Consider the following 18,304-nt stretch of genomic DNA (forward strand, 5'->3'; position numbering starts at 1 on the left):
TCAGGAGGGACAGGTACTGAAATAATTTTTCCAGGTTCAAGTCAAGGTTTAATGAGGCCTTGAGCAGCTGAGTCTGGGGAAAGCTGGAGTAGATGATCTGTAAGGTCCCTTCCAATCTGGGCCATTCTATGATTTTGTTCCTACAGTCCCTGCCTCACTATCTACCTGTCAGCTTCTGAAATGGACAAGGAAAAGGGATTTATAAAAATATATCCCATTCTTCCCTGCCTGTGACAAGGTGCACAAGAATCTGGGAGGGGACACAGCCAGGGCAGCTGACCCAAACCAGCTAAAGAAAAATTCCATATCATATGATATCATGCCCAGTATATAACCTGAAGTGAGTTGACCAGGAGAGGAGAGGACTGGCTAAGCATCAGTCAGCAAGTGATGAGCAATTGCATTGTGGCTCACTTGTCTTTCTTAGGTTTTAGTTCACTCTCTTTCCATTATCTTCCTAAAATAGAAGAGAATGGGAGAATGCAGTCTCCCAATACCACAAATTATGCAGTCAAGTTTCTCATATCTGGGGACACCACAGGGGTCAGCACACCTGAAATGCAGGGGCTGAGCCTCACCCTAGGGAAAACATGTGCCCGACTATGGTGTTCCTTTGTCAGGTAAGGAAGAGCTTTACATAACTTTGTGGCATGCTAGCTAAAGCCAAGTTCTTGAAGAAACAAAAAGTAAGCAGTCTGTGGCTACAGATTTTTTTGTAATATCCAGAGAGAAGACATCAGGGATGCATAGAAGCAGAGGGGTACAGTGTCAATAAAGGTGCTCTGCCATTTCCAAATTTTAGTCCTTTTAATTATATTTCCTCACAGAAATTAATGGGCCATTGAGTATATGGCAGCTTATGTATGCAATATGAAGGAGCAGCTTTTTGAGTTATTGACACTGTTGACTATGAAATGTAAGTAGGAAAAAGCCAGTGCCAACTGCTTACTAGACAGAGAAAAACTTTTGAGCAGTTCCTATTTGACAAGCAATAATATGCAAATCTAAAGATCCATTTTCTATTGCTTTCAGGCACAACTAATCTTGAGCAGCCTGGACAGCCAGTTCTTCTGGATTACAGAACTGTCAGAAAAATAGAAAAGCTCCACAAATTTCTTGATAGGGTTCTCTGTGTTATTCCAGCTGTGTATTCACTAAGACTCTCAGCAAACTTTCTGGTATGACATTTGACAATAGTCTCACATCTATGCCAGGAACAAAAATGCTTTGTGTTTCTAGCTAAACAATGTAAACCTGATCAGTTTTACTGCTTAGTAACTGCAAAAAGAAGAGTAATAATTAAGGAAAGGAGCTACCTCACTGTTATAATATAGTACATAGGTCTTCCAGGATAATTAAAACTAGTTTTTGCATTATCTAGCTTTTCCCACTGTGGCTAGTATGGGGACATTTCCTCTCACACTGTTTAAAAAGGTCTTTCAAAAGGAGGCTCCAGTGAGAGCACAGCCTTGTACTCTCCAAGAATAGAATAGAATAGAATAGAATAGAATAGAATAGAATAGAATAGAATAGAATAGAATAGAATAGAATAGACCAGGTTGGAAGAGACCTTAAAGATCATTGTGTCCAGCCTATCATCCAACACCATCTAATCAACTAAACCATGGCACCAAGCACCCCACCAAGTCTCCTCCTAAACACTCCCAATGAAGGTGACTCCACCACCTCCCCGGGCAGCCCATTCCAGTGGGCAATAACTCTCTCTATGACGAATTTCTTCCTAACATCCAGTCTGTCTTGAACACAATACTTCAGATGTGGTCTCACCAGGGCAGAGGAGAGGGGGAGAAGAACCTTCTTAGACCTGCTGGACACACTTTTCTTGAGGCATCGCAGGATACTATTTGCCTTCTTGGCCTCAAGGGCACAAGGGAAGGTGTAGAAGTTGCAGAGGCATGGCATTACCTACACATATTGAACAACTTCATTTTGAATAACACTGGAATGGCTGAAATGCTCATTCTTAAGTAAAAGAATGACACCTACTGAGGCACCAGTATAATTTAATTTTCAGTGCTGCTGACTACATGTTACACCTAAGCAAAGCCAACAGCTGAACTCTGGGAAAGCCCTGTTACAGTACTGCAGACAGCCCCTGGAGCATTTCAACATTTAATTGATTCCTATAATGTCAAAGCTAACTCAGATTTCATAACTTTGGGCCTTTCTAATGCAAGTTGCCTCCAGTGAATTGAAAGTTATGGGAGAGATTAAGCAAAAATTTAAATGAAGCCTTTCCAAATTATTCCCCTTGCTTTTTGTCAAAATTGAAGCCTTTGCACAAAAGTTCAAAATGTTCTTTTGCTTACTTCCTGAGAATGAATAATACATTTTAAAGTCACTTCATGGGGGTATAAAATTAGGATTATTAATAATACAACATTACTTTGTTAGTTTTTTTCCTTATTTAGAATTCTTGCATTCTTTCCGTTGAGTTGTTCTTTTGTCTTTCCTCCTTGCTGTCACAACAGTGAAGGTGATGTAATTGTCTTGGGCATTCAATATAACCACTTAAAATATCTACTAGCACAAATTAATTTTTAAGAAAAAGTGTGATGTGTTTTTGTTGTTTGTTCAATTAATTATTCACCACTGTTACTAAATAAAAAGCACCTGTTGTGCATTTTCTTGACTTTCATTACATTTTGATTCAGTGCTGAGGTCTCTCAGTTGATTAAAGGAGTGCAATTCACTAAGAAAGTTATTCATCTGCTTCATAAGGAATTAGATCATCATTCTAGTGTTCTTTGGGGCTGGTCATATATCATTTAATCTGATGATTCTAAGAAAAGAATGAAAACGTTTTCTTCCTGCCTTCCATTTCTGTGTTTTCTGCTGGAAATGCAAATTTTGTATATCATACATGGATGTACAAGGCATGGCATTACAGTGCCTTGATCCTTCTGTGACAAGACAAAAAGAATCCTGCCTTCACACAATACACACAGTGCACACCTCTGGCACCATATAAAAATGTGATCACAACTGCTGGGATTTTGTGCTGACCTCTCCCTGCCTTCACAATCACCACATGCAGTGTTTATGCTTTTTGGTTAATGGCTGTGACTGCTGAATATGTCAGAAATGTTTGTAGGGGGATGTTTATGAGTGGTAGAGATAAATTTTTGCAAGAGCGAACAAGTATCAAACACTTTTTTTTTTTTTCCTGAGAAGCTATCAAGTTGGGTTTACTGAGATTAACACATTTTAAGGCCTGATTTTCAGAACTTTAGCTTCTGCCATTTCTGTTGGAGGCAAAACCTGTGACTGCTGAGCCCCCCAAAACACATACTGTTTTGTCAAGCCTTCAGAATAGCTCATCCCTTTTCATAAGGGCAGGTGAACCTTTTGGGTGCTATGGCCATGCCATTGTGTTTGATCAGTTATCTAAGAAATGTGTTCAGTAGCAAATATCCACAGCTATTTAGACTTCCTACATGGCTTGAATTTCTCTTAAATTGCCTTCCCAAGTATATCTGACTATACTTTTTGCAAAGTATATTTTCAATAATACAGAAATACAGAATTAACCAGGTTGGAAAAGTCCTTTGAGATCATAAAGTCCAACCTATCCAATATTACAAAAGAGCTTAAATATATTTTTGGCTAGTGATTTGGGGAGTTGAAGTCTCAGTCTCTCAGAAGGACTTAGAACTCACAATCACTTAAGCATAATTTAAAATGTATCCATATGGTTAGAAATGGTTGCTACTTCCAGCAGGATTAATCTCTTCTTTAATCAGACACACCAAGTGCTACAGCTAACTGAACATGATCCAGCAGTTGCTGTTATGCTTTTTCTTTCCACTGACCAGCAAAATATATGACTGAGCTTTAAAAACAGTGCTAAAGACACTGTTCCAGAAGTCTGTTACATCTGGGCTACAACTATTTAACCAAGGACTCCAACATGCACCTGGAAACTAACACCAGAGTGGTAACAGTAGGTACAGGGTCAATCATTGAATCATAGAACTTCTACACATAGGGGAAAAAAATTTTAATCAGGCTGTAGAATTGTGATTTTTTGAACACAGAAATTTCTGAAACCGATTCTAACAGTACAGATCTTTTCCAACCTGCTTGATTCTCTGTGTGTGTGTGTGTGTGGTACCTGATGTGATGTAGTGGGTTAGCCTTGGCTACCATCATCCAAATGGTCACCCACCCACTTGCTCACTCCTCTCTGATGGGATAGGGAGACTATAGAAGGAAGGCAATAAGACTTTTGGATTAAGATAGTGAGAAGATACAAAGATATTCCCATGAGAAAATTAAAGCCTTAAAGAAAATGGGGAGGGTTTTTTTGTTCACATGACAAAGAGACCCTTCTTTAGATCTTCTTTACAAGTGTAGGTCAAAGCACTAAGCAATCATTTCCCTGACTTTTATCTAGAATATTAGGAAAAAGATGATTTAATGAGCATGCAGAACAAAGAGGATTATTTTGGGTCATATGTTGCCTAACCAGACACAGGGCAGAGGATTCTGTAGCTCAGCTCCATATCACCACAGTGAAAACTTCACAAAAATGTATGTTAATTACATGTTTCAGTTGTCAGCACTAAAAGCATTTCAAGAATGCAAAATTAAAACAAACAAGCAAACAAATAGGTGCCAAATTTTGTGATTTTAAAAATGTTTCCTTCCAAACTAAATGGGATTTGTTTTTCAGTTGGCTGCCAGGTAGTAAACAACTAACTGGCAACTACCCAGGTTGTGTACAAACATGCACTAAAGTTATCCTAAGGCATCAGTGTTAAGGTGTAACAACAATCCACAACTAGATGTCAAGATTAGAAAAAACTGAGGGCAAATTCAGAATATGGCATAGATAGGGAAGGACCCTGAACTGGTGGAGGAAGTAAACACCAAAATAATTAAAAAAAAAAATAAATAAATCCTTTCTGTAACTAAGGAATTTAGGCTGGTGACCCTTTGACAAGAAAGGGAAGCACTGCATTTTCTGCACCATTCTCCTACTAATTATCTTAGCGAGGAGCTGATCTTAGTCAACCAACTCATGGTTGTATTTCATATTTAGGACAGATTCCATGATTAGGGATTATGCCTCATGGCATTCTCATGATTTTGAAAGTGTTTCACTGGGGTAGCTGAAAGCTGACTTTAAAGACCCAGGCTGTCTTACTCTGCTTTCATGTATACAAAGCTAGGAAGGATCAAGGGGACCATAAACTCTGTGGTCTGGAGCATTTGCTTGTAGGTTATCCTCTGCCTTTATCTGTATCTAAGACCATCCCACTACTAAGCCAGGCACCTTAGTATAGCCTGAAAAGACTAAGGTGTGAGACCTGATTAGGAGGTATACATTCCCCTCCTGACAACCACCTGCAGAGCTATTATAGAAGTCTGGTTGTTCTTGTTCAGCAAACCAGAGATTGCAATGAGAAGAAATTTCTGTGGCCACCCAGCCTGGGGCAGGGATGTCATTAAATGATTGTATCTATATATCACTGAAGAGGCCAGAAGAGGCAATATCCAGTCTGCTATTTCTCTGTAGTGTCCATGATGGGTGAGGGCACAAAGGCGAGGATGGAAACTGAACTGACAGACCGCTGGCTCACAGGCAAAAAGGCTATGAATTGAGCTGGAAGGGTAACAGAGCAGCTTTGTACAGCTGAAAAGAGCTGGGAAGGCAGCATTTAAAGTTCAGTATATAACTGGCTCTGAAGGATAGAGCTTAGACAGGAATATTACAAGCAGGGCAAGGGATCAGGGACAGTATTGTTTTCATGTACATACACTCTCACAGTTAATATATTAGCAAGAGAACAAAGACACTAAAGCACAGCAGAAAATAAAAGCCGTAAAGATAACATTATTATTAATATACATATCTGTCAATCAAACACTCTACTGCTAGTTTTAAAAGGTGACCTGATTTCTTGTCCATTAGCACAGCAAACTGCCTTGTAGGGAAAATGAGTCCAGGTCTAGTTGTCTGACTATAATAGAAACTTGGCAGGGGAGAGCTAATAATGGCTATAACTGTGTTAGGAAACAAGGAAGAAAAAATACTATTTTCTAGTCCACTTTGAAAGACTGACCATTTTTATGTGATTAAAAAAAAAAACCAACAAACAAAACCCAACAAACCCAAACAAAACTAAACGAAAGAATGCAGGGATCTTGTTTAGGAATTAGGACAACAATTAGGACAAAAGCCTAAAAAGGTATTGATGTGATTTTAGTACCATTCAATTTCACTTTAGCTCACTGCATCTACTATCAGTAGCTCCTGTTATTTTCCCCACTCTTACTGAACTCTTTGCAATACTCTGACTACAAAGCCACCAAGTACAAATGAGTCATTGACATAAGCAGTCAAAATTAGAACTAAAATTATGTAGCACGCTCTACATGCAAAAGACATAGGTTTTCATTCTGATTTTAGCAAAGCTGTACAAAAAGCTTTCCCTTTTATATGGCATATGATAACATTAAAAGCTAATAAGGAACAATGTCCTATATACCAGTTATTACAGAATACAGACTTCTCAAACTATTTTTCTTTATCTTCAGGACATTTGTGGGAGAAGTATCTGGCTACACTTTGTCTAAGCTAGAAGGAAAACCAACCATATTAAAAAAATGTTTCTAAGTTCCTCTAAATCATGGTTTTAACTCACATTTTGTCTGAAAGAAAGACTTCATAATTTACTTCTGACAAGTAAACCTCATGTGCTAGTGTTAGTTACTAAAAGCACAGTAAAAGTTATTTATTGCTCAAATTCATTTAAAAAAAAATCAGTTCTGTCTGCATTGACTTTATAAGTTAAACCATGGAATAGTTTGGGTTGAAAGGGGCCTTGAAGGTAATCTAATTCCGACCCCCCTATCATGGGCAGGGACACTTTCCACTAGATCAGGTTGCTCAAAGCCCTGTCCAACTTGTCCTCGAGCATGTCCAGGTAGGGTGCATCCACAGCTTTTCTGGGTAATCTGTTCCAGTGTCTCACCATCCTCACAGTGGCAACTTTCTTCCTTATACCTAATCTAAATCTACCCTATTTCAGTTTTAAACCATTACCCCTTGCCCTATCACATCATGCCCTGGTAAAAATTCCCTCCTCAACTTTTCTGTAGTCTTCCTTTGGGTATTGGAAGGCTGCTATGAGGTCTCTTCAGTGCCTTCCCCAGGCTGAACAATCCTAAGTCCCTCAATCTGTCTTCATAGGAGAGCTGCTCCAGCTTGCCGATCATCTTCTGGACTCATTTCAAGAGATTTATATCTTTCCTCCGATGAGGACTCCAGAGCTGGAAACAGTACTCCAGGTGGGATCCCACCTGAGCAGAAAAGGGTAAGAATCATCTCCCTCAACCATCTAGTCACAATAGTTTTGGTGCAGCACAGAACATGATTGGGCTGCAAGCACACACTGCTGGCTCATATTCATTTTTTTATCCAACAAGAAGACCCTTAAGTCATTCTCCACATGGCTGCTCTCAATCCACGTCATTGACCAACCTGTTATTTGTTTGGGATTGCAATGACCCATGTGCAAGACTTTGTGCTTGGCCTTGTTGAACTTCACAAGCTTCACATGGTCCCACCTATCAAGGCCTTTCTGCCAGCTCCTCCTGGCATTTTTACCTGACTTCCTCTTTTTGGGATGCAGGGTTCTTGAGTTTGGAGGAGGTGATCCTTTAATGTCAATCAGATTTTTTGGGGACCATTTAATTCAACAACTTTAACCTATGGTACTCTCCCAAGCAGATCCCTCATGAGGCAAAAATCTGCTCTCCTGAAGTCCAGGGTAGTGAGCTTGCTGTGCACATTGCTTGCCTTATTCCTCTTTCCCTTATTAAGGGCCCCTCTGTGCCAAAGGAAATGCAATCAGTGAAATAAACTTCTGCTCTATTGGTTACATGGGAAAAATAACACCAAACCAATTACATCTCTCCTTTTGCTTTCCCACTTAATGACCCCAGAAGGTTAACTACTAGAAGATAAATCATATGAAACCCATATCACTGGGACAATATCACAGTATTGAAACTCTTGGGACAATAGCACAGTGTTGAACTTCTTGGCAAGTAGAGAATTATTTTTATAGAGCAGAAGGTAAATTCAAGTCAGAGACTGAATTTCTTTAGTATTATTATATATAGGATATATATAGGATAATTACATGAAACTGAAGTAACTCTTACCACTTTCTCCATCTTTATCTCCTGGGCCTTAACCTCAAGTTAATATACGAATCTGCTGAATTTGTGATAAAGTTTTGAGGTAGCTGAATGAACTGAAATTAAAAACAACACAGAACTACCAGAGAAACCCTAGATGGTAATTTGTAAATCTTCTAGGCTATTTCAATTTTCAAGCCCCAGCAGGGGGGAAAAAAACAAACCAAAACAAAATACCTACCTCCCCATACCAATGTCTTCTGTCCAACCATTAACCCACTCAGGAAGCTGGATTTTCTAGCACAGCTGTAGAGAGCAGAGATTTTAAGAAGACACAGTAGCAGTTTAACCTTTATGAGCAATAGGCAGTACTTTCTAGATAAAACAGAGCTGGTAGGTTTGCTGGCACAATTATGATTAGCAATGCATCACCTATCATTCAAGCTGACAGAGAGGCTTTTATTCAAAATTAGTGAGTGGCTTTTTCTTTTTTTTTTTCTGTTGCTATTGGCATCTAGATTCATCCTGGAGGCTATCAGGAGCTCTAAATCTTCATCAGCTGATCCAAAGAACATTACTCTTGCCTATTTCAGCAGGTCATTACTGTTACAGGGTTTAATGAGGACTCAGTATACACTTCAAGAGTTTAGTAAGCAAGAGAAGCATTGCAGAAATTATACTCTTCGTAAGTACAGAAGAAACCTCCCTAGTTTTTATTCTGTCATTGTGGTTTAAAAGTCAGACCAATGAGAAATCCAAAAACATGCAAAAGAGATGGATATTGGTACAACTAATACTACCAAGAGTCCAATGTCAGTGCTGCAGCTACACTTCATGCTCTGACGTCAGTGCCAAGTTGAGCAAACTGTAACACCTGGTCATCTTCTGGTCATAAGAACTGTCCAAGAAGGGCAATGGCATCCTGGCCTGTATCAGGAATAGTGTGGTCAGCAGGACTAGAGAAGTCATTCTGGCCCTGTACTCAGCACTGGTTAGACCACACCTTGAGTACTGTGTCCAGTTCTGGGTTCCTCAATTGAAGACAGATGTTGAGTTGCTCGAACATGTCCAGAGAAGGGCAACAAAGCTGGGGAGGGGTTTAAAGTACAAGCTCTATGAGGAGAGGCTGAGGGAGCTTGGGTTGTTTAGCCTGGAAAAGAGGAGGCTCAGGGGAGACCTTATTGCTGTCTACAACTACCTGAAGGGTGGTTGTAGCCAGAAGGGGGTTGGTCTCTTCTCCCAGGCAACCCCCAACAGAAGAAGAGGACACAGTCTCAAGCTGTGCAGGGGGAAGTTTGAGTTTGATGTTATAAAGTTCTTCACAGGAGTGATTGTCCATTGGAATGGGCTGCCCAGGGAGGTAGTGGGATCAGCATCCCTGGAGGTGTTTAAGAAAAGACTGGATGAGGCACTTAGTGCCATGGTCTGTGATCAGTTGGGCTTGATGATCTTGGAGATCTCTTCCAACCTGATTGATTCTGTGATTTATTACTGCCTCCTCTGTCCCATAGTCACCATCACTAAGATCATATTTGACACATATCATGCTGGGTTTTTTACCATATATATGTATGCACCATGGTCAAAAATCAATGTGGTGCTTCTTAGAGGATTATCAGGGAAAAGTGGAAAATATGGCAAAATCAAAATTAAGAAAAAGCCCAAACAACAGAGAAGCTTGAGAAGAGCCACTAAATGCTGAATAACTTGTTTATCCTTTTCTTACAAGAGCTCCCTCCCTGCTCACAGGGGGGAAAAAGGGTGCATCTAAAGGCTGCAATTTGTGTTTGTGACTTATGTCTCATTTGCAAAAGCACAGACAGTTCTGTGATGTCTCTGGGACAAGGTAGAAAGAAAAATCACACAGCATTAATAGCTGACAGTGAGTACAGAAGGGTTGTGCCTGCTCACTCTCTGTGTGCACAGAAGAGATAGAATGCAACAGCGGAGAAGGAGCAGTGTTCATACGTTCTTACTAGAGACAGAACTGGCAGGGACCATAAAAGGGAAATGCTGCAGGATTGCAGCATAACTTTTAATTGTGACTCAGAGCTTCTGGCATGAGGTCTGCTTGCTTTCCTCCTCCCCACTCCACCTAATGAGAAAAATATTATTAGTCTATTAGCTAACAGCACTAATCATTACTCAAGCTTTTTCATTATATTCCAGTGTTTCATGGGAACAATACACAGATTCTTCTTGCTCCTTGCAGGAGCACCTTTCAGAGCAGAAATGTGAACGTTGTTTAGCATATACTCAGAAAATTGCAGACATTAAAATTAGAGAAGATTCATTGATCTTAAAGTCCATTTCTCTGCTAGAGAAGGCTTAACACCAAAAGCGCACCTTATAGTGTTTCATTCAGAATAATGTTAAAAATATCAGTGGTGAATCATTCTCCAAATTTTCTCAGGAGATAATTCTGCAGCAGAACTTGCTTTTGTTGTTGTTGTTTTTGGTTTGGTGTTCTGCGTGTGAGCTTTTGTTGTTGTTGTGGTTCTTGTTTTCTTTTTGTTTGGTTGGGCTTTGCTTTGTTGCAGTTTTTTGTTTGTTTGGGCATTTTTTGTGGGTTATTCTTCAATAACCTATTTTTTAATTATTTTATTCTTAGCTAAATCCTCCCTTACAGCATCAAATACATCCCTCTGCATATAGCTAACAAGCTGCACAGTTTCCTAGCTCACCAAATCTTTCACACTCACCATAACACTCATACTGCTGCCCACCTTGTCATGCTAAGGCCTTACTGTGCATCAGGACCAGATGTGCATCTCTAAGCTCATGCATTTGACATGTGGGAGGCAGGAACACAGAACTGCAGAAAGCTGCACCCATTCAGCTGCAAAGGGTGCCCAGCAGGTGCCTCAGTCCTGCTAGCAAGTACATTCCCCTCCTCCTCCTGGAAATGATGGCTAATCCTTCTCACATAAACAAACATGACATTTTTTGATACACATTCTCTGTCATATGAACCATTTCACAGAAAGAGTAACTGGCCATTGGAATGGGCTGCCCTGGGAGGTGGTGGAGTCACTGTCCCTGAAGGTGTTCAAAGAAGGATTAGACGTGGCACTTCAGGCAATGGTTTAGTTGTCATGAGGTGTTAGGTGTTAGGTAATAGGTTGGGCTTGATGATCTTTGAGGTCTTTTCCAACCTGGCTGATTCTATGTTTGAACATAGCACCACCCCTGACACTGAATCTGAGCAAATTTGAGAGGTTTCTCGAAACACCATTCCTTGCTTTGTTTAGTCATCATATACCTAATTTAATACCCTTAATCCATCTCCTGAATTCTCACAGTCCTCAAGTAATTTGTTGTTGTTCACTAAATTCTAATTGATCAATATTTTTCTAGTTAACATACTGCTGAATGCTGTCCAGTACTTCAGAAGCAGTCATGAGAAAAGCACTGTTATTGTTTATTGGACCCTTATTTGTGCTTGGCTACATTTATCAGCTATTACTCTCATCAAAAACTCAGAACTCAGGAAAACTATTTCTTAGCATTATAGCCTTCCACTGGAGAATCATTGAAACCAGCATATTTCACCTAAACTCATTGAATTATACCCAGATCCAACAGGTTAGAAACAGTCTGAGGAAACAGCATTCACCAGGAAGTCTCACCTGTTAAAATTTGCTTATATTAATAGTTATTTTAAGTGTGACAACTTTAAAATCTCTGAAGGCCCTGACAAAAAAACAGCTCAGAGGTGATATTCTTAGTCTGTTGGCAAGAGCATAAAGTATTTTCCCAGCACTCAGTGGCTTCGGCTCCTTTAGTTTCCATTTTGCTTTTCTCCCACCTCTTCCTCCAAATGGAGCCTAAGGTGCTTCTGCCATTTAGGATTTCACAGATGAGAAATCCAGGAATGCTGAAAACAGCAATATTAATTAAGAGTCACTGTTTTTCCCTCTTGTGCCAGTTATGTGTATGCTTGTAGAAAGTCATGTAGCTTTCTCACAGGTTTGGTCTTATGGTAAAAGCCACATAATTAATAGAAACATAAATGCCTAAAACTGAGTGGATAGAGAAGATACTGGACATCTGCCACTTTTCTCTGGATAGACCTCACCTGGAGTACTGCATCCAGATCTGCAGCCCACAAACAAGAAAGACATGGACCTGAAGTAGCGGGTCCAGAGGAGGGCCATGAAAATGATCACAAGCTGAGGGAGCTGGGGTTGTTCAGCCTGGAGGAGAGGAAGTTCGGGGGGGGACGTTGGGGGGGGGGGGGGGGGGGTGGGGGGTGTGTAATAATAATGACCTTCCACTACCTGAAGGGGGTCTACAAGAAGGATAGAGAGGGGCTGTTTACAAAGGCCTGTACTGAAAGGATGAGGGACAATGATTTCAAACTACAGAAGAGTAGATTTAGATTGGATGTTAGGAAAAGGTTCTTCACCATGAGGGTAGTGGAACACTGGAACAGGTTGGCCAAGGAGGTAGTTGAGGCCCCATGCTTGGAGATATTCAAGATGAGACTCAAGAAGGCTCTGGGCAACCTGATCTAGTTGAGGATGCCCCTGCTGACTGCAGAGGGGGTTGGACTAAATTACCTTTGGAGCTCACTTCCAACCCAAGCCACAACCCTCTCTGACTGCTAGGAAATACTTCTACACAGAGAGGGTTTTCAAACATTGGAATGGTTTGCCCAGGGCAGTGGAGCCATCATCCTTGGAGGTGCTTAAGCAGTGTATGGACCTGGTGCTTAGGGACATGGTTTAGTACTCACCTTTCAGTGCTGGGTAAAAGGTTGGACTGGATGATCTTTGAGGTCTCTTCCAACCAGATGTTTTCTATGATTCTGTGATCTGTCAATATCTCTATGATGGAGTGTGTGTTTTTCTTCTCAGAGAAGAATCGTAGAATCAATAGGGTTGGAAAAGACTTCAAAGATCATCAAGTCCAACCTGTCACTCAAGACCTCATGACTACTAAACCATGGCACCAAGTGGCACATCCAATCCCCTCTTGAACCCCTCCAGGGATGGTGACTCCACCACCTCCCTGGGCAGCCCATTCCTACAGCTAGCAACTCTCTCTGTGAAGATGTTCTTTTCCAGCTGTGCTTACTGATTCCTATGGATACTTTTTATCTTGTACCTCTCAGGTATATTCCCCCAGGGGTGTGTGAGCACAAGCATACACATTTGTGCATCCATGTTTACATGTACATGCATAAATGCATGTCTGTGGGTGCATGCATATATATTTACAGGTATATGCTACCCAGGTATGTTAACTCTGCAATTTTTCTGTGCAAAGAATTGGAAGTTATTTTTTAGCATTTTTCTTAATGCTTCAGGTGCTGTGATTGTGATCTTGATGAGAAGCACATTTTTCATTTACCAAAAAAAAAAAAAAAGAGAGTAGATTTTTAACCCTTGTGGTCAAAACCTTGAAGACATGAAGTAACCCTAGAGACATGAAGTAAATGAACACCAAAAATGAAAAATACCAGACCTGGAAAGAACTGAGCGTTCTCTAAAATCTCAGGGGCTTAAAATCCCTTGGTTTTTTATGACTTCTAATTTTTATTAATGCTTGGTTTTCCCTGCCTTATGGTCAGTATCTGTGATATCCTCCTGAAGAAGAAAACTGTTTTCACAGGGGAATATTTCTTTTCTTCCACAGCATACAAAAGTAACTATTGTCATGAAACACAATGTATTTCACCTTTCTTTTTCTCCTGGTAGGCATGACTTTAAATGTGTTCTGAAAGTGATATACATGATCCTGCATAAACAAGTATAAATTTATCAGTGTGAAATTTATATCTATGCCAGATGCCACAAATAATAATTTGTGCTTTGATTAATTAGCATCTGAGTTTCCATTAATTTGAATTTTTGCTATTTGTTGAGCAACATATTTTAAAATCTATCTGGAAAGATACTCAGCAAGCTCTAGGTTTTTAATTATTATGAATCACTTTCCTGTGAACCAGAAATTTCACCAGCTGAAGAAATTTAGGCAAATAAAAGTCAGTTAAATATTACTTCTAACACAAATTGTCATAATAGGACACAGAGATCAGTCAAGTGACTCTAAAGACAGCTTAATCTTTACAGGATGTTTTTTTCCTCCTCCATAGTCTACAATGTCCTGTCCTCCCACAAACCTCTCCACCTCTAATATTTTTCTCCTTGGTTAGAATATCACACATCTGTACCTTTGTCCACAATGAGCTCAAGAGAAATTGCAGAGAAGAAAGGGAACAAACTGTATGCACCTGGAAAACATTGAAAAAAGCACATAGGACCACGGGGAATTTGAACTTGCTGCTTCAGAGCTTTGAGACAAATTTTTGCATAGTTTCAAGGGAAATATTGTACAACGGCAGCAATGTGTGTAGATCCTGCTGTTCTGACCTTCCCAGAGAGTCCTGAGGTGCAGATACAGCTTCTTGATTTTCCAGAAAGCACATGACCAACTAGTCACCTTGTCATCAAGGGGCTGGAAATAGCTGCAGCTCATGGCTGGCCTCTTTTTCTGTTCCACCAAAACCAAGACAGCAGATCACCTTGTCATAGAAGGAGATCAGGTTAGTCATTCAGGATCTACCTCTCACAAACCAAGTCACAGCGGCAGTCAGAATCATATTTATGTAACAACGGGTTAAATAAGAAACAAATGTTACTCTAAACCAATCTAAAATGGAGTCCAAATTGAAAGCAATGACTGGCCAGATGTCTACAGTATCACAAAGAGTGAGCACTCAAAGCCTCAGAGAAATGCTGACATGAATAACATTGTGACATATTTTGACAGGGTTTTTTTAGTAAAAATCAATGAAAAATGCTTGATGTAGGTTTCTTTTTCTCACACCTTTGAGAAAACATTAGATTGGGTATAGACTGATTGGTTCAATGGTAGGCATGGGTACAAGAAAACATGAGTAAGAATATATTAACATTTGTGAAACCAATATATTGAATTACCAGGCACAACAACTTGACATATTAGTCCTAAGTAAAAATGAAAACATTAGCAGAAATTAAACCTTACAAGCTTTGGGGAAATAAACATTTCACCTAATCCCCAAATGATCCTAAACAAAATAAAATCATGTTAACTCCATATTTAGGTCAATAGATCAATTTTCTATGTATACTGGGACTCCCAAGATTTTAACCTAAAATTCAGTGTCAAAAATATTCCCTTCAAATCAGAATATTAAATGTGCAGATGTAAATTTTCCTTTCCATTCTCAGAATCATAGAATGGCTTAGATTAGAAGGGAACTCAGAGATCATCTACTCCAATCTCCCCACCCCAGGCAAGGATGCTTCTCAACTAGACTTGACTGCTAAAGGCCTCATTCAAGAACAGAAGAAACATTTTCATACTGCAGTTTTGATGTTTCTTTAAAAAAAAATAAATAATACCAGCTAAATAGTTAAAATATTTTGCCTTAAGTTTTGTAACAAGGAAGATATAAATGCCTACTTTTAGGTCTGATCTTTCTTGTAAAGAATACTTTTAAAAACATCATCTACTTGGAAACTAAAATAATCCCTGCATCTTACTTCCTGTTGTGCCCTCATCTGAATAGTTCAAGAAGTTCTTCACCATGAGAGTGGGGAGATTCTGGAACAGGTTGCCCAGGGAGGTGGTAGAAGCCCCATCCCTGGACGTTTTTAAGGCCAGGCTGGATGTGTCTCTGAGCAACCTGCTGTAGTATGAGGTGTCCCTACACATGGCAGGAGGGTGAGAACTAGATGATCCTAGAGGTGCCTTCCTGCCCTCACAATTCTATGATTCTAAAACTTCAGCACAATATGCAAACCCTTTAAAATAATTTCATCTTCAGAAACCAAAGTGACACATTGCCCACTTTCTGTACAACCTCCTTGCCTGCAGCACAAGCAGGCCCTGTCTGGGCTACTCTGCCCAGCCATCCGGGGCAGACCATGTGCCCAACCAGGTGGTGGCACGCCACCCAGATTTCCTGGGTGCCAGAGTTGCTCCCAGCAACACAATACGGCCAGCTGCAATGCTGAAGAAGTCATGGCATTTGAGAAAGACAGATAGAACATTATCTTGGAAATACATTTTTCCTCTCTCTCTCCTATTTCCTTTTTGCTGAGTTGAAGATACTGTTTTACTGAAATCAGCTCCCAGTCACTTTGAAAGGAAAACTGCAGCTCCCATTACTGCTCCTAAGGCTTTGGTAATTTTGGATGCAGATTTTGACCTATGCTGCTTTAAGCAAATGGAAGTTTGAGCAATTCAATAGCACTGCTGTTAACCGTGTCTATGACTACTCAATGATAAAGAACATAATGCACCTCTCTTTCTTTGCCTATCATGGGCACATTGTTCTTCTGAATATAGAAATATATATTATTTAGTGTTTTCCCATGCAATAGGATGAGGAAACGTATATTGCCCTTGTGATTTAAATGGAAAAAGTTCTTTCATCAAGAGCAACTCATTTTAACATTCTACCTTGCTTTCAAAGAGTGAATAGAGAGTCTATCATATGTGACCAAAAAAAAGAGAAAAGTTGAATAAATACATCTTTACACACACACACACACACACATATGAAGATCACAAGTTGTAGAAGGTATAGCAAATTAACAGGAGGGGTAAATGCTTATTTTAATAATTCAAATGATTACACACTCTTACAGCCTTTATACACCTTCATATCAATCAGCCATGTAAATATAAATAAATAATTTAAGAAATAATGATACTTTGATAAATAATCTTCAATTAATTAAAATGTATGTAAAGATTTTAATCCTACAGTAGAAATAGTTCTGAACATCTGCTCAAGGTAAAGCAATGTGCTCTTGTGTCCAAGAAGGCCAATGACACCCTGGGGTGTATTGGAAGTGGTGTGGCTAGTAGGTGGAGAGAGGTTCTCCTCCCCCTCTACTCTGCCCTGACGAGGCTGCATCTCAAATACTGTGTGCAGTTCTAGACCACTCAGTTCAAGAACGACCTCAGGCAACTGCTTGAAGGAGTCCAGTGCAGAGCCACAAAAATGAATAAGGGAGCGGAACATCTTCCTTATGAGGAGAGTCTGAGGGAGCTGGGGCTCTTTAGTTTGGAGAGGAGACTGAGGGGTGACCTCATCAACTTTTATAAATATGTAAAGGGTGAGTGCCAAGAGGATGGAGCTCTTCTTGGTGATGTCCAATGACAGGATAAGGGGCAATGGGTGGAAGTTGAGGCATAGGAAGTTCCATGTAAACATGAGGAAGAACTATTTCCCTGTGAGGGTGACAGAACACTGTCACCAGTTGCCCAGGACAGGTGTGGAGTGTCCCTCTCTGGAGATATTCAAGACCTGCCTGGATACATTCCTGTGTGATCTGGTATAGGTGATCCTGCTCTGGCAGGGGGCTTGACTAGATGATCTTTCAAGGTCCCTTCCAGCCCCTAACATTCTGTGATTCTGTGTGATTCTGTGGTTATGTCCTAATTTGGCTCCAAACATCTCCAAAGTTCAGAACTAGGGTTTTAGAAGATTAAATCTGATGCACTCAGATTTCTCTGCATTTTACCAACAGACCATGAATAGACATAAATAATTCAAACTTAAATAGCCAATAAATTAGGGGCGAATTTTCTGACACAGTATTGTATTTGTTCATTTATAAGCTTAGTAGTAGATCTCCCAATTATTACTATAAATTAGAGACTTTCTGTTAATTAGTGGCTACCAGATGTCTCTCATGTTGTTTGCTCTGTACAATAGAAAAGCACAAAGAATCATGGAAAAATCAATGCAAGCAAATGAATAAGAGATAAAGAGTTTAGCCAAGGCATGCTCCTTGATTCATGCCCAAATTTACAGTATGCTTTTTCTTTTTTTTTAAATGAAACACAAATTACTGTGATTTATACTGTTCCTTGTACAAAAAACCCAACAGTTGCACGTAATTACATTCTGTCTGCGCTGCACACTGCTTTGCGAGAAGTCATCTGTTGAAATTTATTTATTTATTGCACTATTAGCTTTTTTGGTCTCTAAAAAATGTGGCACCCAGAATTACTGTTTATGTTGCTGTGGTCTCCACATCAATAGCTGACTGTAATCCAAAGTCCTGTTCCTCCTCAGCAATTTCTTCCTTTTAAAGTGAATAATGAAGGGGGAGAAAACTTTTGC

At 39.8% G+C, this 18,304-nt stretch overlaps 1 non-coding gene across 1 annotated transcript; it reads right to left on the reverse strand.

Annotated features, from left to right (window-relative positions):
- Positions 1–465: 465 nt before the first annotated feature.
- LOC128897636 (U1 spliceosomal RNA) lies at positions 466–628 on the reverse strand. The gene has a single exon (XR_008462502.1). It is a non-coding gene; the product is annotated as a U1 spliceosomal RNA (small nuclear RNA).
- Between the last annotated feature and the right edge of the window lie 17,676 nt (positions 629–18,304).

The sequence above is a fragment of the Dryobates pubescens genome, chromosome 12 (genome assembly GCF_014839835.1).
Source record: "Dryobates pubescens isolate bDryPub1 chromosome 12, bDryPub1.pri, whole genome shotgun sequence".
Lineage (NCBI taxonomy): Eukaryota > Metazoa > Chordata > Aves > Piciformes > Picidae > Dryobates > Dryobates pubescens.